At 38.8% G+C, this 25,503-nt stretch overlaps 1 long non-coding RNA gene across 1 annotated transcript in view; it reads right to left on the minus strand.

The window, feature by feature from the left end:
- LOC145523625 (uncharacterized) overlaps window positions 1-25,503 on the minus strand; it is a 68,111-nt gene that overhangs the window by 4,990 nt on the left and 37,618 nt on the right. Inside the window, exons 5-7 of the long non-coding RNA XR_014066790.1 lie at window positions 23,883-23,981; window positions 22,738-22,846; window positions 5,810-5,891 (exon numbers count right to left, since the gene is read on the minus strand). This is a non-coding gene — a long non-coding RNA (uncharacterized LOC145523625). The remainder of the gene's footprint in view (window positions 1-5,809; window positions 5,892-22,737; window positions 22,847-23,882; window positions 23,982-25,503) is intronic.

Raw genomic sequence — 25,503 nt, forward strand, 5'->3', positions numbered from 1 at the left:
CTGGCAGCAGATTGAAGTCCTATCTCTCAGCCCAGGGCTTAACACAATGCCTTACACTTCAGTGATCATCAGCACTGGAGAGATCAGCATTCTCCAGTGCTCACTGGGCATGGAGGGTTTTGGAGAAGACCGTTAGGGCAGGGTAACTTTTGTAGATATTAATTTGTATTTGTTCTCTGTCTTAAAAGATTTGGAAAGGATGAGAGGCTTCCTACTTCCCTCCTCCAGGGGACCACGTTTTGTCAGAACTCTTCACTATGATCCATTCATCTTGGGTGGCCCTGCAGGGCATGGCTCATAGCTTCATTGAGTTACATATGCCCCTTTGCCATGACAAGGCTGTGATCTATGAAGGGGTCAGTGAGTTCAGATTTTCTTAAATACTTGGAAGAGAGGCTGCTCTCCAGAAACTTAGACTTAGAGTCCTGATAGATGGTGAGAATAAAAATTTGAAGAAGCAAGATAAAGACTTCCTAAACCATTCAACATCACAATAATCCAAGTCTATGCTGCAACCACTAATGCTGAAGAAGCAGAAGTTGACCAGATATATGAAGGCCTACAAGACTTTCCAGAAGTAACACCAAAAAAAAAAAAAGTGGCCTTCACATCATAGGGGCTTGAAATGCAAAAGTAGGAAGTCAAGTGACCTGGAGTAACAGGCAAGTTTGGCCTTGGAGTACAAAATGAAGTAGGGCAAAGGCTAACATAGTTTTATCAAGAGAACACACAGATCATAGCAAACATCCTTTTTCAACAACCCAAGAGATGATTCTACACATGGACTTCACCAAATGGTCAGTATTGAAATCAGATCAATTATACTCTTTGCAGCCAAAGATGAGAGAAACTCTATACAGTCAGCAAAACAAGCTGGGAGCTGACTATGGCTCAGATCATATGCTCTTTATTGCAAAATTCAGGCTTAAAATGAAGAAAGTGGTGAAAACCACTAGACTCAGGTATGACCTAAATCAAATCCCTTATGATTATACAGTGGAGGTGGCAAATAGCTTCAAGGGATTATATCTGGTAGACAGAGTGCCTGAAGAACTATGGACGCAGGTTCATATTATTGTACAGAAGTCAGTGACCAAACCGTCCCCAAGAAAAACAAATGCAAGAAGGCAAAGTGGTTGTCTGAGAAAGCTTTACAAATAGTTCAGAAAAAAAAGAAGTGAAAGGCAAAGGAGAAAGAGAAAGAGAAAGCCCAAAGGAATGCAGAATTCCAGAGAATAGCAAAGAGAGATAAGAAAGACTTCTTAAATGAACAATGCAAAGAAATAGAGGAAAACAATAGAATGGGAAAGACTAGAGATCTCTTCAAGAAAATCAGAGATATCAAGGGAACATTTTGAGCAAGGATGGGCATGATAAAGGACAGAAATGGTAAGGACCTAACAGAAGCAGACAGATTAAGAAGAGGTGGCAAGAATACATAGAAGAACTATAAAAAGAATGTTTTAAATGACCCAGATAACCACAACACTATGGTCACTCACCTAGAGCAAGACATCCTGGAGGATGAAGTCAAGTGGTCCTTAGGAAGCATTACTATGAACAAAGCTAGAGGAGGTGGTGGAATTCCAGCTGTGCTATTAAAAATCCTAAAATATGGATGCTGTTAAAGTGCTGCACTCAATATGCCAGCAAATATGGAAGACTCAACTGTGGCCACAGGACTAGAAAAGGTCAATTTTCATTCCAATCCCAAAAAAGGACAGTGTCAAAGATTGTTCAAATTACAATACAATTGTGCTCATTTTGCATGCTTATAAAGTTATGATCTTATAAAGCCAAAATCTTTCAAGCTACGCTTCAGCAGTACATGAACCAAGAACTTCTAGATGTACAAGCTGAGTTTAGGAAAGGCAGAGGAATCAGAGATCAAATTGCCAACATCTATTGAATCATAGAGAAAGCAAGAGAATTTTAGAAAAACATCTACTGCTTCATTGACTATGCTAAAGTCTTTGACTGTGTGGATCACAACAAACTGGAAAATTTTTCAAGAGATGGGAATACCAGACCACCTCACTTGTCTCCTGTGAAATCTGTATGCGGGTCAAGAAGCAACAGTTAGAACCATATATAGAACAGCTGACTGGTTCAAAACTGGGAAAGGAGTAAGACAAGACTGTATATTGTCTCCCTGTTTATTTAGCCTACATGCAGAGTACATCATGAGAAACGCCAGACTGGATGAGTCACAAGCTGGAATCAAGATTTCTGGGAGAAATATCAACAACCTCAGATATGCAGCTGATACCACTCTAAGGGCAGAAAGTGAAGAGGAACTAAAGAGCTTCTTGATGAGGGTGAAAAGCTGGCTTAAAACTCAATTCAAAAAACTGAGATCATGGCATCCAGTTCCATCACTTCATGGCAAATAGAAGGGGAAAATATGGAAACAGTGACAATTTTCTTGGCTTCCAAAATCATTGAGTATAGTGACTGCAGCCATGAGATTAAAATATGCTTGCTCCTTGGAAGGAAAGCTATGACAAACCTAGACAGCATATTAAAAAGCAGAGACATCACTTTGCCAACAAATGCATGTATAGTCAACACTAAGGTTTTTCTAGTAGTCATGTACAGATATGTGAGTTGGACCATAAAGAAGGCTGAGTGCCAAAGAATTAACGCTTTTGAATTGTGGTGATGGAGAATATTCTTGAGAGTTGCTTGGACAGCAAGGAGATCAAACCAACAGCCCTAATGGACATCAACCTTGAATATCCACTGGAAGGACTATTGCTGAAGCTGAAGCTCCAATAATTTGGCCACCTGATGCAAAGAACTGACTCATTGGGAAAAGACCTTGATGCTGGGAAAAACTGAAGGCAAAAGGAGAAGGGGGCAGCAGAGGACAAGAGGGTTAGATAGAATCACTGACTCAATGGACATGAATTTGAGGAAATTACAGGAGACACTGGAGGGTAGAGGAGCCTCTCCTGCTGCAGTCCATGGAGTTGCAAAGAATCAGACATGACTTAGCAATGAATAAACAACAAAACTCACTGAGGTTATGTTACATAGCAGGGGAGAGAGGGAGTGCCTTTGAAAGATTCTCAGTACATAGAAGAGAATGGAGGCAGTGGTTTCCCCAAATACTGGAGCCTGTGGTTCTGTCCCTGGCAGCCAGATGGGTAGGGACTCTGGCCATGGTGCCTGAGAAGGACTAAAGCTCAGAATGTGGACTCTTTGGAGTGGGGAGAATCCAGAGCAATCAGTGCTGATATTTTATGTCCTGTGGGCCCATCATCATAGAAATGCAAATCCAGATTTTATTTATTTTGAAAATCTTTTAATACTTCTTACATAAGAGGTTATAGTTGAAAATTTCCCCATAATAAATTAATACTCAAAACAAACTAGATTGAACTTCTCTAAAGGTGAGAGTGTTTCTTTAATTGCCTGACTCTCTCTTGTCATCCTAGCTAGAGGCCTCTGAGATGAGTAATACTTTCTCCAAGGCTTGACAGCCTCCTCCACTCCCTTTGTTCTCCTTGCAAAACATTTTTCTCACATAAAATGCCCTTCCCCACATTAGGCATATTAAACTAACCTTGGAAGCACACATCTGAATATATTACTTGGAGGTTTATTTACAGCCTGCCTTATAATTATAATAAAGGTTACCCTTTATTCCCTTGCAGATTGATAAACTGTTTGGGGTTTAGGGCTTTGGGTGAGTGAATGGTGTTTTGGGGTGAAGGAGACAAATAGATTTGTGGCATCTTAACAAGAACCACCTGTCTTGGGAAGCCTCTGTGTCATCTGACAATTTCACCATCTCATTAGTGATATTGTGCCTACACATGTCACCAACACTTGAGAAAATAATGTTATTCCTGACTGTTGCAGGAGAGGATCACTTAGTATGTAGGAGAATGAGCTAGCTAGAGCTTGAGGACAGTTCTGTATCATGGACAGTCTAGCCTATTGAAATGTCTAACCTTTAAATTATACAGAAGTGACCATAAATTCACAATGTCATGGTAATCAAAGCAGTCATGAGGTGAATAAAATGGAGCCTCCCAAGGTCTTGTGAGGAAGAGGAGCTTTGGCCTTCCTTCCTCATGTGGGCTGGATGGGCTCCCTGTGTCTTTCTCTCCTTGGATGCCTTCCCTGCCCATCTCCATCTCTTCATACTCAGCTCTTTCTTCCAGTTAACATCTCTCTGTGTCTAGCCAATTTGATTGTCTGCTCCATTTTGAGCATCTGCTCCAGGCTAAGACGCCTCAGGAAAAGAGACACAGGAGAACCTTCCCAAAACATGCATTCTCTTCTCTCCTACCTCCAGAACCCCTGGTCTGTTTCTGCTTGATCACATTCTACTTCCCACTCTGAGTGTTAATTACCTTCATACCATCTTTGCCCCTTTATCATGAGCTTCCTGAGGACAGAAAATATGTTTTGAGCTTTGTCATCTCTTTAAGAACCGCATGCATATCAAGTACAGAGTTCATACTTAGTTAATGCCTGAGGAATCAGAACTAATCACCAAGATAGCCCCTAAGGGCCAGTAAATGCCCAGGGCAACTGATCTGATATGGAAGAATGGATTTTACAAGCTGGGATCTTTGTCAGATATTCATTTCAGAGTTGAGAACTCATGGAGTTTTGGACAATTTGAACAACTTAAACTTAAGACAGTGACATTATAAACCCCGGAAAGAGGGCATTTCCGAGAGAACTAGAGCAGAGAAGTTGCCCAATCAGAACTGTCTTGGGTACAAAATAAGTTCAGTTTCCCCCTCCTACCCCCTCAGTCCTTCTGCTCTCCAAAGCTTTAAATAACTAGCCAGAACAGCTTTAGTCACTCTGAAAAATTTATGTAACTTCTGATAAAGTCTAGCCCCAACATGCCTCTCACACTATGCTGACTCATTTGCTCAAAATATGCCTGACCAGTGAGGCAGAAATAATGATTCTTACTGGCTTTTAACTATCCGTCTCCCCAGTTCTGTTTCCCTCAGTCCTAGGGGCAGATGCTAATTTGGTACAGAAAAAAAAAAAAAAGGTACTCCTGCCAATTTCCATTCTGGAATGACTGAAGAAAGAAAATGTATATGATTATGTTAAAGGCTCATATATTTATATTAAAGTGTCATTCACAACCTCCACCCCCACTTCACACTCCACCATCACTTCCATTGCCAGATAATTGTTTCAACCTAATTGCATCTTGGAGTTATGCCATTGCCCTATATTGAAAGAAATGAAGTTAAACATCATGGCAAGAAAATTCAAAATAACATCTTCTTTACAGAAACTTTCAGAAATCCCTTTCTGCTTTGCTATGGGGAATAGCAGTGAATTGACAAAGCAGTTGATTTGATTTAACTTATGTTAGAAATATTGCAAAAGGTGTAACTAATTTAGTTTCTCTTTCTATACTGGATTTCTGAAAGGTTACAGCCAATATTTGCACCCCATTTGCAAACAGCATAGGTCTCTGAGAGGCACAGTTTTGTTTAACTCTCACTTCTGCTTCCATTTTTTATTCATGCCCCTTTGACCCTTTCTTTGTCTTCTGCCTTAATCTTGTCTTGGAGTATCCTCTATATCCTTGAAAAATGCCTAGACATTTTATGGAAAAGGAAAGGGCATACCAAAAATTTGATGATCACTTTATTTGAACTCTCCCTACTTCTGAAAGATAAGTCAAATCATTCAAATATAACAATCATTATGGTCAAAATGAGGGCCAAGATATAGGAGCACATATTTTGCTTTTCTGTTTGTGGAGACCAGATGGAGAAAGAAAGAATCAATCTGCAAGCAGTCATCACACAATACCCACCTCCATCTTCCAGAATGATACTGCCTCTATTTTCTCCCAAGGATGATTGGTGTTCAGAGATTCTTAATGTCCTTGACCTATTCTTTGTAGGAATTAAAGGTGAAAACACAGGTGCTCATATTAATCTATGTATTGAGTGATATCTGGGCAGGCTCTTACATATTGACAATGATTCGTGCTTTTATATTAATTCACAATTGAAAAGTGGAATTGATTTTTACCTTGATACTTTCCCATTTAGAACTAAACTGTGCCATGCAACCCTTCCTTAAATCTTACAAGAAAAGCTTGGAAAAATCTAGGATCTTACAGTGCTAAAGATATAGAGACCTTTGTAGTCATCTGTTGTTCCAAACATAAGTATGTTGTATGTGGGTGTATATTTTCTTGAACTTAGTTGCAAAATTAGCATATGCTTGACATAAGAATATCAAACTACCCTGAAACATAAGAAATAGAATGTAAGTATAATCATCCTTAGTCATACTTCTCACGAAAAGCACCATTAATAGGAGCTTGCATTCATTCACTCAGAAAATTTATTGACCATCAATTATGCATTAGATTCTGTGGATCAAGACAGGGACTCAAAAATCAATAAATAGATATACAAAATAATATCAGTTAGTCATAAATGCTACAGAGAAAAATAAAGTACAGTGGTCTAGTGTAGACTTGAGAGTGACAAGTGAGATCTCCGGGGAAAAGATGACTACATGGCAGTGGGAGCAGCAGAAGCAAGCCCAGCAGGAGTGTGCTAGGAACAGCCAACGGGCCGAAGTAGTTAAGATGCTCTGAGGAGGAGGGAGAGTGTACAGAATGCAGTTAAAAATGTCAAAAGTGGTGGTAGTGGTTTAGTTGCTAAATTGTGTCCGAGTCTTGCAACCTCGTGCACTGTAGCCTGCCAGGCTCCTTTATCCACGGGATTTCCCAGACAAGAATACTGGAGTGGGTTGCCATTTCCTTCTCTTGGAGCAGATTTTTTTTTAAGTCCTTGAGATATTGTAAGGAGACTTGTTTTTTCTAAATGCCAAGAGAAACGTTTGGGTGGTTCTAAATGAGAGAGTGGCATATTTAATAGCCAAAAAGCTTTTGTGTGTGGAGAAATGGTCTAGGAGGATGCCTGAAGATTTCATTTTCAAGGGGGTACCCTCCAGAGAGAAGAATTACACTATATGATTATTTTGTAGTGCTGCCACTTATAGCTGTTCCTGTTGATTTACATCCTACAAGAATATTAATACCAGTAAAAAATAATCAGCTACCTTAGCAGACTCAGCAAGATCTACCTCCAATGTCATGTCAACACCTGAGTTCATAAGCAGAGCAAGCAAATGAGGTAAAGCTGACATAGATTCAGCTGATCCATCTATCTGTACCGCTAAGACAGCCTATGCCTATTTCTTATGCAATAGCTAATATCTCTACATATACTTTATAAGCTTTTTTTTTGAAATAGTGTAAGACTCACAAGAAGTTTCAAAAGTGGTATAAAGAATTTCCATGTACCCTTCACCCAGCTTCCCCCAATGATAATATCTTACATAATACATAGAACATGTAAAACCAGGACACTGACATCTGGATTTCATCAGTTTTCACACTCTCTCTCTTAAAATTACTTATTTTGGGAAAGTGAATAGTAATACTATGAAATTTTATCCCATATGCAGGTCCAAGTAATTATCACCATAATCAGGGTACAGACTGTCCCATCACATGACTGCCTCATGTGAGTCCTTCATTATATCTTTTGTTGTGTTGAAAGTCAGCTTTTGTTTTATGAACATTTCAAACCTGTCTATGAAGAATACTTATGTTTATGGCTTCTCTATTTTATTTTTGTTGAAATGTATACATCTACTTAATACAATCTTCTAGACGTTTAAACATCACAAACAGAAAACATTTACACACGGATTTTAAATGTAATTAAATTCTCCAAAACATTTCAATAAAAATCAAGTCTAATTTGTCAGCTTGTTAATTGATCCAATCACCTGGGAAATAGACAACATTCATGGAGTACCAGAATGATTCCACAATTTATTTTTATTACTTTTACTTACTTTAATACAAAAGTGGTGATGATATGATTTTGATTTATTTCTTCACTTTTCACTGTATTTATATTTTACCTCCTCAGGGATATAATAATCTTGTCACACTCAAAAGAAAATACAATCTCCAATAAATCTGCTAAAATGATAGTTTCTGGAGCACTAAATAACTGATTCTTAGTCATGGCATGAGATCTGGTTGTGTCTAAGCTCTTTCAAACCTAGATGGTACACATAGGACCCTCTTTTTTACAATTAACCTTCACTTGCAAATGGAATTTTTCAAGCTCACTCCCCTTAAACAAAACACACCCCCAACACCACTCCCTGCCAAAAGAAAAGTTTCACTTTTTGCACCCTACATTGTAAAACCCATTATCTTCTCAAGTTTATTCATAGCTCTGATATAATCTGTTGGAGCTTCTGGAAATTTGAGGATGCTTTATCCATATTTTCCCTGGTGGCTCCAATGGTAAAGCGTCTGCCTACAATGCAGGAGACCAGAGTTTGATCCCTGGGTTGGGAAGATCCTCTGGAGAAGGAAATGACAACCCACTCCAGTATTTTTGCCTGGAAAATCCCATGGATGGAGGAAAGCGTGGTAGGCTACAGTCCATGGGATCACAAAGAGTTGGACACGACTGAGCGACTTCACTTTCACTTTACTTTCACTTATCCATATCTTATTATAATTAAAACTGTCACCCAAGATTTTGTAATTCATGAGATGAGAATTTAGTCTGTGCAGTCTGCTTTCCCCTTTAGGTCCTTTGGTTGGCCCACCATCTCCATGCACTCCCAGGAATTCCTTTTCTACCTGGTTAGTGTATGAGCACTAGGTTCCACCAGTCCTTCCTAGTCTGAATAAAATTCTTTCTTCTCCTGGAAATATTTTGTTTGCTCACAATTCCCAAAATCCCATTCTTTCCTACATAAAATTCAATGTATTCAGTAAAAATTCAATATATACTTCATGAACAACACTTACCCATATACATTACAATTAAGAAAAATAAGCATATACTACTACATTTTATTTTACAGCTATCTTTTAATACCGGAGAAGGCAATGGCACCCCACTCCAGTACTCTTGCCTGGAAAATCCCATAGACGGAGGAGCCTGGCTGGCTGCAGTCCATGGGGTCACTGAGTTGGACTCGACTGAGCAACTCCACTTTCACTTTTCACTTTCATGCCCTGGAGAAGGAAATGGCAACCCACTCCAGTACTCCTTCCTGGAGAATCCCAGGGATGGGGGAGCCTGGTGGGCTGCCGTCTATGGGGTCGCACAGAGTTGGACACGACTGACGCGACTTAGCAGCAGCAGCAGCATCTTTTAATACATTTGATTAAATGACACTTGCTTTTAGGATCTGTTAATACATTTGATCAAATGACACTTGCTTTTAGGCTTTTTGATGATAAATTGCCACAGCTTGGTGAATGAGTGCCCTTGTAAGCAATACTCAGGGGTTTTAGACAGCATCTTTGTGTTCCGGCAAAAACAAGACATTCTACTCTGAACTTGACTTTTTTTTTTTTTTCAAGTCTCAAGGCATGAAGAAAGGAAACAAATAGTTTAAGTGATTCAAATACAGGACAAAGTCTTTATTAGTTAATGTACATCAGAGAAAACCTGAAAACCAGGTAACTCCTCAGACCAAAGGAGGTTTGGAGTTTTACAGAAGAAGGGAGGCCTATGTTTTCTCATGGTCTGTCTTGAATTGCCTTAAAAAAAAAAACAATCTCTAAACTATTGCAAATTTGTGGTTGGGAGAGGTGGAGAATGTGCTGGTTTCCCAGGCTTCTTGCTCAGGATTTTTGGTAAATGCCATTCAAGCAACTGTCAGAACAATTCTTTCAAGAGCTATTTTTGCAAGCTTTGTGGTTTGTCAAGGTTCAGAAGAAGGAGAGGATAAGAGGGACATAATAGAAAGAAAAACAAAGGAAAGGAGGCCAGAGTCAAAAGAAGGAAAACAGGCATCTGATTTAATTCATTTCTGGAGATCATCATAACTTCCTCAATTATAAATTAAGTTGTACCTGAACTTAGAATAAAAAGAGACAAGCTAAACCAAAACAATGAATGAACTTTGTATCAATATTTCCTCACAACATAAACATATTCTAAAAGATTCCTTCCAAAGCTAAGGGAATTCATAATTTTTTTAAATGGTAAAAAGTCATAAAAATAACTTTTTCTACTTGTATTCATTTTAGAGAACATTGATTGCCTTTCTGCTAACAACGAGAACATTAATGTTCTTACATTTCCTCCCACAACCTTCCTGCCCACATTCTTCCCACTATTACAACAAAAGACAAAATAAAAGGACCTTCTAGGACTTATTTGACCAATAGAACTTTCTGCATTGATGGAAATGCTCTAAATCTTTGGCTATTGAGCCCTTAAAGACATAACTAGAATAAACAAGGAAACGAAGCTTTTCATTTTGTTTCATTTCAATTAATTTAACAAGTTAACCATATGTGGTTAATTGCTACTGTAATGAACAGCTCAATTATACAAGATAATATGGAAGACTATTTTTCTGACCTAAGACAGGGAAAGGAGTTCTTACACAGGACATGAAAAGCAGAGTGTAAAAGAAATATCAATAATTTGTATTATATTAAAATTAGGAACATTTTTTAATGACATGATACCATTAAAAGAGTAGGAAAAAACTATAGAATGGGAAGATATATTAGCTATATTTTTAAAAGAGAGGGCTTATTTGTGGAATATTTAAAGAACTCCTGTAGCTCAGTAAGAAAAGCACAGGCAAGGCTAAATGAACAAGGTATTTGAACAGTAGCTGCTGATGCTGCTAAGTCGCTTCAGTCGTGTCCGACTCTTCGCGACCCTGCGGGACTGCAGCCTACCAGGCTCCCCCGTCCATGGGATTTTCCAGGCAAGAGTACTGGAGTGGGGTGCCATTGCCTTCTCCGTTGAACAGTAGCACTTGTGTATAAAGATTATTCAAATGGTTAATAAATACATGAAATGGTGCTAGATTTCATTAGTCATCAAGAATATGAAAATTAAAGCTATACACATACTAGAATGGCTTGAAGTTAAAAAAGTGTGACATAAAAAGTGGATAGTGATATGGAGCAACTTGAACCCCTATGCAATGCTGGTAGAAATGTAAACTGGTACAACTTTGGGAAACATTCTGGAAACATCTATTCAAATCGAAAGTACACCTTCTCTCTTTGGTAAGTGTTTCCAATTCTATGTATGAACTAAACAGAAATATTTGAACACTATACCAAAAGGCACATATGAGAATATGCAAAGAATCATTATTCATTATGGCCAAAAACTAGAAACATCTTGAATCTCAAGAGCATAACGGTAAATTGGATATATTCAAGCAGTGAAATTTTATTCACTTAATCTATTAGAATTTTGATTAATGTAATAACAAGGTAAATCTTGCAAACGTAAAATTGAACAAAACAAGGCAGACATAAGAGAATGACTCCACTTAAATATAAAGTTCAAAGATGGGTGGAATTAGACCAGAGTGTTAGAAATCAGAATGCTAATTACCACAGAATAGGAAGAAAGGGGTAGAAATTGGCGTGGCCATGAAGTGGGCTTTTGAGATGCTGGTAAGGTTTTATTCTTTAACCTGATGTGGATTATACAGATGTTTTCTTCATGATACTTTATGAATAATTACACTAGGTTTTGAACACTTTTCACTGTCTGTTATTCTTCAGTAACATTTTAAAGAAATTTTTAAGAAAGAAATCTTGAACCCAGCGAACAATCAGAAGTGACCATTTCCTAGAATGAATAACTAAATAAATCTCACATTTGTTAGTTTGCATTTTTAGTAATGATGTTATGAAATATTTTTATTCATTTTCTATAAAATGTTTAAACATACTTTTTTCTCATTTTCATGGGGTAATAATGATTTGTGAGAATAATGTATAGTAAGAAGATTATCCATTTATCTGTCAATCAGATTGAAAATATTTTCCTCAGTTTGTTACTTAATTTCATTTGTAGTATAATTTAATATTACCAAAGTTTTCATTTTTATTTAGTCAGTTTCTTCATATTATTTCATTTATAGTTTATGAACATTTTATTTGTTTGTAATGGCTGTTGCATTCCAAGGATATAAAAAATATTTGCATATGATTTTCCCTAGTGTTTCCAGAATTTCATTTTTACATTAAAAATCTTTTATCTCTCTGTAATTCATTTTTACTTATTATGGGCACACTCTAAGTCTTCTTTGTTTTTTTTTTAATTTTGTACCTCTGAATGCTAGTTGTCCCAACAACAGTTTGTAGCAGCAAGAGTCATCTCTTTTGCATTAGTTTGATTCCCTTTTAACTATGTATGTATACACTTACATATGTGTTTATATATATATGTATATATATATATATATATGTATGTGTATATATGTACCTTAGACTTTCTTAGATACTTGAGTTTGTACCTGGTTTCCTAATCAGTTTAACCTATTTATATATTTAGTTTTATAGAAATGCTGTGATGATTTAGTTCTTATAGTTGATGAGCCTTCAGTGTTGTCACTGAAATGTGAATTTTACAATAGCAGGTTTCACGTAATATTTTGGCTTCTTCACTCATAAACATGGTGCCCTTCCATAAGCCTCTCTCCTGTGTCATCTCATTCTCCAGACCCTCTTCCAGCGACTGCTCTCTCCAGAATGGTACTCAGATGCTTACATGGTGGATGGCTTCCAAGCAACACCAAAGTGTGTGCTGTCAGGTTTTTCAAGGCGTAGTCCTCTAACTGGAGGACTGTGTAACCACCACATTACTTCTGCTGTGTTCTGGTTGTCAAGTAAGTCACAGGTTGGTTGGACTCAACACAGCAGTGATTGTACCAAAGTGTGAATAAAGGAGCATGTCCATTGGGTGGTATCTTTGCAGACTAACTACCTCAGTGGATATTCTTATCTTTACTCTGGCCGAAAGAATGTCTTAGGCTCTTCATTGATATTTGTTGTTGGTGTTAGCTTTTATCAAGATAAGGAGGATCTACCATGCATAGAAGTTTGTTTTGTTTTATCACAGTAGGTGCTGATAAGTGTCCAATTTAATCTGAAATTTATAAAGATAACTCTATGTTTTGTGGTTTTCTCCTTTAAAATATTTGTGTAATGAATTCCGTTAACAGAATCGCCAACCTTGAACCCTTCTTCCAAGTCTGAAGTAAACCTTTTGTCTTAGTCTGTTTGGGCTGCTGTAAGAAAAAAAAGTTACTGGGTGGCTTATAAACAAGAGAGATTTATTTCTCACAGTTATGGAGGCTGGAAAGTCTAAGATCAAGATGTTGGTAGATTCAGTGTCTAGTGAGGGCCTGCTTCCTACTTAATAGACGGTGACTTCTCGCTGTGCCCTCACACAGTACGAAGAGCTAGAGAGCTCTGTGGGGCTTCTTTTATGAGGGAACCAATCCCATCTGTGAAGGTGTCACCCTCATTAGCTAAGTGTTACTGAGACCAATCTCATACTGCTCAGTGCATGACACACCAATAAATCGAGAGGCAAGTTGTTATGGTAAGGAATGGGAACTTTATTGGGAAAGCCAGCAAACCAAGAAGATGGTGAAATAGTGTCCCAAAGAACCGTACTGCCCAGATTTGGATACTAATTTGTTTTATAGAACAAAGAGGAGGAGATGAGGAGGTAAAGTAAAAAAAGGCAATTTGGGTGTGCATACTTAGTCATGTCCAATTCTTTGTGACCCCATAGACTATAGCCCACCAGGCTCCTCTGTCCATGGGATTTTTCAGGCAAGAATACTGGGGAAGGTTGCCATTTCCTCCTCCGGGGATATTCCTACCCAGGGATCGAACCCGCGTCTCTTATACCTCCTGCACTGACAGGCGGATTCTTTACCACTGAGCCACCTGGGAAGCCTCAAAAAGGTGATCGTTTGTTGCAAATATTCCCTGGTTGCAATGTTGAAGTTCCAGGGCCATTCTGTCATTCTGGCAGTACTGCTCGGGTGCACATATTGTAGAGCACATATACCTTTTTGACAACTCTAATCCTACCCACTTTCTAAAATCAGGGGAAGAGTCTTGGGTTCCTGTGCCATTCCCTCAGGGAATGGTCACCACCTCCTCCTTCTCCTGTGGCCTATAGTCCTCATGCAAGTCAATGACCATCTGTTGATCAGGTATTTTGGGGGCACATCTGAACCCAGCGTTTTGCCAGAATGGGTCCCTTTACACTGTATGTGTTATTTTCTTCTGAGCTTTAGGAGCAAGGAGAAATTTGTGGAGCTAAATTTATGTAAACCTAAAACTAAGCATAAAAATAATGACCTAATCATCCTCAAATGTTCCTAAGAATGCCGACATATGTAAAGTAAAGTAGAGACATTGGCAGTTACCTGGTGGTCTTGCTCAATATGTCAAATTACACAGTTTGGAAGATTGGGACTAAACTCCATGCTTTAAAAAAAAAGATATCAATATTCTGAAATTATTTAGGAGATTATGAAGGCATATGCACTTAGGCTTATGTCAAGAAACAAACATAAGGAACATACCAGCAATAACAGCAACAAACATTTTCTAAAAATCTGTAGGATTTGCAAAACTTTTGTGTAAGTTTTTATCTATAGCTAAAAGCAGAGAAACTGTAATAAAATTGATTAATTCAGCTAAAATTTGAAGCAGTTTTGTCTTCAGGTGTTTGAGATGTCAAAAATATTGTTGATATCTGAAAATATCAAAAGAGAGCTAGGTTCCTTTAAGGAAACATTAAAATGCTTTAGAAAAGAATTTCTTGGCAAAGAAGTTATGATGTAGATTAGCATATTAGGTATTTGAAACTATTAAAAAGCAACAATACTTTAAGAAGTGTGGTTTTGGCCCTCTCAAAAGACTATAAATCCTTGGAATTGCAATAGCGAGACCAAGCAACAGAATAAAGCTAATATATAATAAAACAAGCTTTCCAGTACAAGCCTACACTTGAGGAGCAAGGATTATTTAATGAGTCATTTTAGAATGATTCAATAGCATTTTGAAAAAAGAAAAACACTCACACCTTATACAAGATCAAAATAAATTCCCTGCCTTGTATTATCTGCTCCATCCACCAAGGGTGACTTCCTCTTACTTGCCTACCCAGCCAACCACGCACCCTCCATAAACATTTCAGCTTCAATACTTCCTTTGTGATTCCTTTCGAATTTCCTTTAAAAAACATAAATACATTCTATTCTCTACTCCCACCTCGTGTGGTTAACTGTCTTGTGACAAATACAGTATTGCCTTATAATAATTTGCACTTCCCTAAACAGACTGCTTCCTCAGTTTTTTAACTTTTGCAACCTCAGCACCTGAACCAGTATTGGACACAGAGTGGGCATTCAAAGGGTCTTTGATAAGTGAATGACACATCAGTATTCATGATAATATGCACACGTTAAAATTCCAAGCATGATGTCACAAAATATTTGTGAGGAGTTAAGTTTTTTTAAAAAAATACATTGCAAAAGCATGTGTACAATGAGATTACAGCTATAAAAGAAGTATGGTTTTACTGACCTCCAAAATAAGGGGATCTTCCTGACCCAGGGATTGAAACTGAATCTTCTGTATTGCCAGTGGATTCTTTACTGCTGAGCCACCAATAAAATATCATGTTTATGTTAGGGTAATTAAAATATTTTTCTTTGTTTCATAACCGTCTCAATTTTTTTTTTTTTCTTGTAGCATGTCAGCCCTGGGCTTAATGTAACTGTTACAGGATTTTAGAATGAGAGTCTTCCTGTAATTAGTTTCAAATGAAGCACGACTTAAAACAGATACTGGATTACAAAGACAGACAAATCTATCCGCCACTTCCAAATGCAGAATTTATAGTTAATAGGAATCCCTATGTGTTTGAACACTTTCATGAAATCAAAAGCATATAAAACATCAGAGAGAAGCTTCGGGGAGGAGTTCAGTGAAGAAGATTTTCTTATTCCTGGCGAGCTGTGTTGTCTTGCTCTGCTTGCCCATTTTCCTCTTTGGGGGAGCACATGGGACATCAGAGGGCAAAAACCCACCAGCCTAGAGATATGCAAGGTGGTCGCCCTTGGAGTGGACAGGGGGTGGTCTCTAAGGTCTCAGAAAGCTTTCAAATTCTGTTCCCTAACATGAGGAAACATAGAAGACTGGTCCTTGACGTACCATTGAGAAAGTAAAGCCAGCTGTGGAGTGTGATCTGAGCTTGCCCCAGAAGTCTGAAGAATAGAGAGGGCCTGAATAGTTGCTTTGTTGTGATTGACTTGTCTCCCAGGGTGTGTAGGGGCAAAGGACATACGAGTTTTCCCGTAGTGAGAGAGAGAGAAGAGGTGGAATTAAGCTGGAATGGAATTGTTTGAGATCCTGTCCAGCAGAGGGAGACTGGAAGTGTTGGGTTGGTGGGGGAACTGGAAGCATTACAACAGGTGACCAAGGGCTGAGAAAGGAGGCTCACTGGGCAACTCAGGTTAAGTATGTTTCTGCTTGAATCAAGGAAAATGCAAGAGAGGGAGTCTAACAGGCAGCAAGGGGGTTCTCAAAGCACTTTAAGGGAGAAGTGGGAAACAGCTTTCATCAACTTCAGGGCCCATAAAGGACAATACCACTCACCTAGAGAGACTTGTCCTGTCTCTTATCCTTCTAAGCCTTCGCTACCAGGACTCTGCTAAAGAGTAACACACGTAGGAGAAGTCAGCAGGACCAGGATCCTTATTCTGAGAAGCATGTCCTAGTTGGTAATGGGAAGAACATGTTATACCAATTTTGACATTTTGCTAATCATAGGAAGCTGGACTTCATATATATATATATTCTGAATTGAGAGTGTTTGATACTTGAAGCAAATTTTGCACTGTTTCCTAACAGTAAAGGAAACATGCAGAAGAGAGATTATCACAGATAAAAGATTCCCACCAAGGGATAACGTATAAAGGGATGGGGGGAGATTAAAAACTAAATCGTGTTTTAATTCCAAACCACACATTGAGCTTGTTCAATATGTCTGTTGCATAAGGAAAAATAGTCATTCTCCTTTCTTAATGCTCCGATAAGTCATAGAAATAAGTCATCCAGGTCAGAAAGTTTGTTCAGTTTTGATTTTATTTGAAATATTATTTAAACCCTCATGAGCTGTGTAATATCCTACCATACTTCATATGCTTTTGGATGAGAAAATTTGGATCATTGATCATAAAATGGGGAACAAAGCTAATGGGTTATTGTGTCTTTTAAAAAAAAACACCTTTTTATTTTATATTAGAACATAGTTGATTAACAATGTTGTGATAGTTTCAGGTGTACAAAAAAGTGATTCAGTTATACATACACATGTATCCACCCCTTTTCAAATTCTTTTCCCATTTAGGTTGCCACATAATATTGAGCTGAGTTCTCTGTGTCACTGTGTCTTAACCCTTCATTTTACAAATAAGAAAACCATGGCATAGAGAGTTAAATGACTTGCCCCCAACACCACTGCTGGTTAATAGCAAAACAGTTTCTGACATGCCATGCTTCTTTTTCTGATTCACTCCAAAATTTCCACAGTCTGCTGTAGCTACACGCCCAGTCTGAAAGGAGTCTGAAAATAGGAGAGAAGTGGGCAGTTTTCTTAACAATGCTGATCAGATATTCTGGTCTTCTCTAAGTGAGTGTCAGAGAGGGTCTCGCAAAGCAAGCTTTTTAGAGAGTGTAGGAAGTTAATTATCTTCCTTTATAATTCATTAGTCACTGTCCTTATAACCTGAGGCTATTTAAATTACAACTTATATTTAGTAGCATGGATTCAGAAGACTTTAGACATGAATATATCTAAGAAAGCTTCTTTTATCTAGTTTATTACATTTTCCTTTGACAGGCTTAAACTTTCCTTAAACAGACTTTTAAAACCTACCTTTGTGTTTAGTTAAAAACAATAAAACAGATTATAGAAAATGAATGTTTTGATTGAAATTGTTCAGTTGCTAAGTTGGGTCCAACTCTTTGTGACCCTGTGGACTGCAGCATGCCAGGCTTTCCTGTCCTTCAACTCACCATCTCCTGAGGTTTGCTCAGATTCATGTCCACTGAGTTGATGATGCTATCTAACCATTTCATGCTCTGCCACCCACTTCTCTTCCTGCCCTCAGTCTTTCCCAGCATCAGGGTCTTTTCCAATGAGTCAGCTCTTCACAGCAGGTGGCCAAAGTATTGGAGCTTCAGCTTCAGCATCAGTTCTTCCTATGAGTATTCAGGGTTGATTTCCTTTAGGATTGACTGGTTTGATCTTCTTGCAGTCCAAGTGACTTTCAAGAGTCTTCTCCAGCACTACAGTTTGAAGGCATCAGTTCTTCAGCTCTCAGCCTTCTTTATGGTCCAACTCTCACAACTATACACGACTACTGGAAAAACTATAGCTTTGACTGTATGGACCTTTGTCACAAAATGATGTCTTTGTTTTTTAATATGCTAAGTTTGTTGATTAAAATTAATGATTACTTAATATGTCTCCTTCAAATGAACATGAAAATAGGGCTTACTTATTTAAGTAGGTCTCTGGGATGAATTGGAGTAGGTTTTCAAATATAGGATTGAAGAAAAGATGGTCTGTTTCCAAATAACTCTGGTAAGAATCTACTGCAGCACAATTGTATGTACCCATTGCTTTAAGGTAAAACATCTTCACTGAGGATTTCTGGGAAAATACAAATGTGACATTATCATTTCCCAGTGTTCCTCAGTGAGAATGTGGTGATAAGGGATTTAGTTTTTAAGATGGGAGATAAGCTGGGTTTGTATGATACAAAAATAATACAGTGCTCAGACAAACAGTGTGAAAATCTCTGAATTTCTGCTCCTCCATAAAAGCAATGAGAACATTTGCAAAAAACATTTTCAACTTTTTCAGAATTCTGGAAATTAACCAAAGGCTTGCAAAAATCTGAGGAATTTTTATTCAAGAAAAATAGATAAGTCACAGGGAGTTAAGATAAGAACAGGGAGTTCCATGATGCTTTAACTTACATTTTTCTCATCTCCTTCTGCTCCACTCAAGGTAGCCATAAAAACCTAGCAATAGCCTATCAGCATCTGGAAAGAGGTAGAACAAATCTGGAGCCATGAAAAAAGCCCCGATCCCAAGAATTGTTATTATCTTACTTGTGTGACAGCTACCTGTGAACCCCAACTTACAAAGCTTGTCTTTATTTGACCTAACTTGAGCTTATTCATTGCTACCAGCATGTTTCCTATAGCATTTTCTCAAAACAATCAGTGGTGATCGTTTAATATCATAGCAGCCTAGGTGCAATAAGTGATCAGGAACACTTAAAAGGAAAGCTGATTAGAACACTTAAAAGGAATAACTTGGAAGCATGATTTCAATAGTTTGAAAAACTTTGGCTTCTAGAGAATCTAAAAGACTTCACACATATGCTGGGTTGTACACAGGAAAAATCTGAGACTGTCCTAACCTCTCACCTGAACTTGAGGCTGTGCACAAACAGGAATTGAAGGCTAAAATAGAATTGTAAACTGTCTTCAGAGCAATGGAGTCATGCTCTGAGAACAAACAGAATCCTTTAACAAAAGCTGAAGAGACTTATTGGTTCAAGGCATTTAAATAAATGGAGATTTAACTGGGGTTTGTGTTTTCCTAGTGAGTGTAATGTACTCTTGAGAGCATGTACAAGAGTGATTATTATCATGAACTATGGAATGTAAGTGGGAAAACTCGGGAAGCAAGGATGTGAGGAAATCTATAGAGAAAGTGTGTTAAGGTTAATGGATTAGTTGTGTCTGAGGGGTTGAAAAATTATTAGAGTAGTAGAGGAAGTGGGCAGGGAAATTTAGGGAGTAGAGATGATCAAAATTGGGATGGTGGAAACTGAGAGTCTACAATTATTACTCTACAGTGTTTAAGGTTTGTCTCTCGATATGAGTGGCTGAGATAGCATGGAGGTCAAGATCATTATACCAGGGAATCAACAAAAGATGATAGAAAGTATTGCTGAGCCACTAAGTGCCTCATCTTTGACAGTGTGTGCTTGGGATAGAAAAAGTTGCGTATTATTGAGTCTTCCTCTAGCACTGGAGACAGATGTCCACTGACAGAGACAAATTTGGAGATTAGCAAAGCAGGTCTCTGAGGTTTGGAAAGCAAGGAATTTTAGGATGGTAGTAAGATAATGTTGATGAAGATGCCCCTTAAGTCTAAATCAGACTAGTCTTCAGCTGTAGGAAGAGGTGCTAATGGACCATGCAAAAGAGGTTAGTCAGGACTAAGAGCCATAGATACAGGTGTATATGTGGGATACTTTAGGTGTGTGTGTTCGGGGGCTGGTTGATCTGTGCTGTGCTCACTCAGTCATGTCTGACTGTTTGCGACCCTCTGGATTGTAGCCTGCCATGCTCCTCTGTCTATGGGAGTTTCTAGGCAAGAATACTGGAGTGAGTTGTCCTTTCCTTCTCCGTGGGATCTTCCCGACCCAGGGATAGAACCCATGCCTCCTGTGTCTCCTGCATTGGCAGGCAGATTCTTTAAAGCTGAGCCACCCCTTATTCTTCCTAAGAAACAAGTTCCAATTATGCGTTCCTTCCTCCCACCCAGACACTGCATTTCATCAATGTGAATTTTTATTTATTCTCATAGATGGAATTAACACACTGATTCAACTGAAGTGTTTTGAGCTTTAATGAATTAAAGGAGAAAGTGGAGAACAAAAGTTGTCAAATTTAGGCTGAAGTTGTAAACCTGGTGGGCCTCAATGTCCCACAGCTGGCACAGCCATGAAGACCCCAGCCACCAGTTCAGGAACAAAAAGGGAAGCCAAGAGTTTCACTCTTTCTTTGAACAAATTTAATAGAGTAATTTACAGTGTTCAAAATCTGATTATTCAGAACTAAATATAAACAGGGAGAGGCAGAAAACAAGAAAGTATTCTGAACTATTCTTAAAATGCTTGGTCATAATAAAGCATTTGATCACAACTTGGTTTAAATCAAAGCTTTCCCACATCTGGCTGTGTGACATTGGGCCAATTTCTTTTTCCCCCTTTTGTTGTTTTTGGCTGTGCAGTGTGGCATGTGGAATCTTAGTTCCCTGACCAGGGATCGAACCCATGCCGCCTGCATTAACAGTGCAGAGTCTTAACTACTGGACTATCAGGGAAGTCCCTGAGTCATTTTCTTTATCCCTCTGGGCTTGAGTATCCTTTCAAAACTTACCTTAATAATGTTGTTGTAGTTCATGAGACAATATATTATTGGCATATATTTAAACATTTTATTATATACAATCCCACATTTTAACAATTAGGCAAAAGGATAAGAGTGTTCTATATATTATTTTGTAAGATAAATGTAGTACATTGTTGTTTTCTTTATAAATTAAATAACCTGTCTGTAAAATATATAAGCCCTCCAAATCTGAATGCTGGCTTGAGATCTTGATCTCACTCACCAGCTACCTGATTTTACCTGCTATATTGGTAAGTTTGGGGATCTTTCACTGGACACTCAAACAGGCTATAGGAGTATACAGAGATGGCAACAGGCAAAAAGAGGGTTTTTGTACCTCACCAGTACTCTTGCCTGGAAAATCCCATGGACGGAGGAGCCTGGTAGGCTACAGTCCATGGGGTTGCTAAGAGTCGGACACGACTGAGCAACTTCACTTTCACTTTTCCCTTTCATGCACTGGAGAAGGAAATGGCAACCCACTCCAGTATTCTTGCCTGGAGAATCCCAGGGACGGCGGAGCCTGGTGGGCTGCCAGACATGGGGTTGCACAGAGTCGGACACGATTGAAGTGACTTAGCAGCAGTAGCAGCAGACTTCCTTTGTTCAGAGACTTGGGATAAATATTGGTAAGCTATGCTAGGTTCAGGCTGCATGGAGTCAAGGATTAACACTACATAATATTTCAAGTTTTCTTATTTTGATCTTAGAATAACAAATGAGAATTTTCATTATTATATAGTAATTTGGGAAGATGGCTTTTCTGCTGGTGTCTGGCATCTTCTTAGGGACTTTATGTTGGTGAATTGCATACATCCTATAGTGACACTCAATTTGTTGCTGTTCTGAACTCATAGGCCAATGTTCTCAGTGAGATATCTGTTACTGCTGTTTCAGGCACAGAAACTTAGGTGAGGATGGAAATGTGTGGGCAGCCAAATGGACCATATCTAGTCAAGTAGGACAAGTGATGTTCATTTCCTTGGTTGACGCAACCAGGCCCTCACCAGGAAATTTGCTTCATTGCTCCGCAGCCATTGTTGGAAGAAATTGGCTTGTAAGGATTCATTTATGTGTTAAGTTAATGTGTATGATCTCTCAAATGGTGCCTAACAAAGAGCACTGTTCCCACTGAGAGAGGTAATACCTGCATCAGCAAGTGGGCCAGTTTTTCCTACTCCATGCTTGGTATGTGAGAATCACCTTCCTTTAAAGAATTAAGATTTTTACATATATCCCCTGTACTCTTAAAGCCAATGTTTACCAAGATCTTGAATGGGCCAATCCCTGTGTAAGGTAGATGGTTTAACAAGACTATCAAAGATCCTGTGCAAATTAATAAAAGAAGCTATCATAGAACATAATTTATTAAAATAGCTTTGGTTGTCCTTTCTTTACCTTCCCAACTCTTATTTCTTTTTGCAGAGATAGCCAGGCCCCTTGGGGCTTCCTTATCTTAGGAATTTGGGTAGAACTGAAAGCAAAATGACTCTCAATTAATGGCATTTCCAAAGAAAATGTGTGTCTCAAAAGAACAGCATAATAATTGAAAGGTTTTTAAGGGCAAGGAAAGAGAAGGAAGATTGCCCAAGGCTGAGGAAAAAGAGAGGTCCTTTACTTACTCAAGTAGGCTGGGCTTTCTCCCTTGCAGGAGTCCTTGTAGAAGGATGACTGTATAGTTTATATGGGGAGGCTGCACCTTATTCAAGTGTGGCATAGAAGATGCTGGGCCTGAAAGAATCATATGGTGTTTCCATGGTAACTAGTGGGGTCTGTGGTACCAAAGTAATGTTATGGTATTATGGAAAACCTTAAGAATCTTGACTGAGTATTACAGTAGGAGTAGATGGAAGTTGAATAATGGCTGAAGTTGAATTTTCACCCGTTTCAGAGGTAGGTGAGTACCCAAATTCAGAATTAAATGATATAAAGTAAAATCATAAAACTATTTTTCTTACATATCTGTCTGTGGACTAGGATTCATTCCTACTACACTAACATTGCATATGACTTTGCAATTTTAAAAACTTTTTACTTACCTTAATTAATGTATACCTCAGAATAAGTATTTAGGTAAACATTAATATCATCCTTGCTTTACAGATCAGGGAATTGAGAGTCAGAGAATTTGAACAATTTGCCTAAGAATACACAGCCAACTAGTGGCAGAGTCAGGAATCAAGGTCAGATTGATCTACACTTAAATTTCATATTCTCTTCAATATACCATTCTACTTTTCTAATAAGATAGCCAATATCATTCTTTAAGTACTATTGAGGGGATGGTTGGAGTTATCAATAAATATAGCTAAATTGCTAATTAAGGGTTCTGATACCCACCAAGCAATACTAGCTAGGTATCCTACAATTCAATTCAATTCTAACACTATTTCCTCAAAATAGTATCCGATCCCACTGATTGAGGACTCAGTCCCACACAACTGTCCTCCAGTTCATACTCCAATCACACAAATCCAAGGCATTCTCACCCACCGGCTATAAATGAGAGGTTCTCACAGCCTACTTTTTGGGTTCAATTAATTTGCTGGAGCTGCTTACAGGACTCAAAAATCTAGTTTACACGCTAGATTCCTGGTTTATTATTAATACAAAGGATATTAAAGGATCTGATTCAACAATCCGATCAAGAGATACATAGGATAACCTTCTGAAGAAAGGATTTTTTTTTATCGTCTTGAAGTTTGAAATTCAGCTTGGTGACATGTGGAAGCATTCTGGTTCTCCAGACTGGAAGCTCTTTACATACCTTCCTTTGGGGTTTTTATAGAGGCTTCATTACATGAGAATGATCAATTAAATCACTGGTCATTGGTGGTTGACTAACTTTCAGCTCCTCATCCCCTCCCTAGAGAAATCAGGAGGTGAGACAGAAAGTTTCAACCCTCTATTCGAAGTTGGTTCCCACCCCCATCTTTAGGTGCTTTCCAAAAGTCACCTCATTAACATAAACCAGATTGTTAGAAGAAAAGGTCCTATAATGAGCAACAAGACACCCGGTTCACCTTTATGGCTCTGAATCAATTTCAGGAACAGAGGACAAGAGAGCAAAGATAACAACAAAAGGTGATTCCATTGTTCTTATCACTTGGGAAATTTCATAGGCTTGGGGAGCTGTGAGCCAGGAACCAGGATTTAGACCAAATGCACATAAAAAGTGTATTTTCATCATCCAAATGGCCAAATATGTTTCTTATAAATCACAAGGTTGCACTAATTTAATCCATAGTTAACAATAGCAAAATTAGACTTCAATCATGTGTTGCCAGGTTCCCTGTGGGATCAGTTTAAAAGGGGTTTTCCTACCCAGGTGCTGCCAGGCCTCCTCTCAGGCTTTGGGCATCCCTCCCTTCTCACAGACATTGCCCCTCTTGTTCTAGCTCTTTGTTCCTTCAGCAGAATTCAACCCCTCCGAGATGAAGCCCTCATTCTCGGAGCTGTACTCTCTTGCCTTCCTTTCCACCACATTCTCCCGGATCTTCTCTTATCTCACTGGCCTCAGTGTTATTCTTGCTCCCCTCTTTTTTTGTTGTTACCTGAGTACAATATTGGTTTTCCTCAATATTCTTTCTGGAGCCCTTGTCTCTTCTCCGACACCTTTTTGAAGGGTAAGCTCCATTCCCATAACTTTAAATATTAGTGATTATCTATTTGAATCCCAAAATGTAATTCACCTTTGTGGAGCTCCGGACACTGACTGAGCCAGTTGTTCCCGTTTAAGTTACATGTCAGAAGTCTCACCGCGACGTTCACTCTGTAGATCAGCCTGTTTTCTCCCTCACCTTTACAGTTCACTCAGGATCCTCTTAAAGGGTCTGCATGTGTCTCCCAGATTTCCAGTCTGTCTTATTCTCTCTGACTCTCTTACCTGTGTCATTACTGTGACCTCTCACCTGATCCTGTGCCACTGCCCTTGCCCCTTCTAACCCAGTCTCAGTGCAATACACTGCACTGCGTGTGTGCACATGTGTGCTCAGTTGTGTCTGATTTTTTGTGACCCCACGGACGGTGGTCCGCCAGGCTCCTCTGTCCATGCGATTCTCCCAGCAAGAATACAGGAGTGGGTTGCCATTTCCTTCTCCAGGGGATCTTCACAACCCGAGGATCGAACCTGCATCTCCTGCGTCTCTTGCATTGGCGGGTGGATTCTTTCCAACTCGGCCACCTGGGGAGCCCAGTAATATACTACAGCACAGCAGGAAAATAATCCTCTTAAAACACAACTCAGGTCATCTGAACCCTGCATTCTGAACCCTCCACAGGCTTCCCGTTTCACTAAAGGAAACCCAATCTCTGCACAGCCCACAAACTGCTGGTGGCCTGACCCCTCCTGATCCTGTCCTGTGTGCCTCTCACACTTGCTCATCCTG

The sequence above is a fragment of the Giraffa tippelskirchi genome, chromosome 10, assembly GCF_054371585.1.
Source record: "Giraffa tippelskirchi isolate mGirTip1 chromosome 10, T2T-mGirTip1v1.2.pri, whole genome shotgun sequence".
NCBI classification, from domain to species: Eukaryota; Metazoa; Chordata; class Mammalia; order Artiodactyla; family Giraffidae; genus Giraffa; species Giraffa tippelskirchi.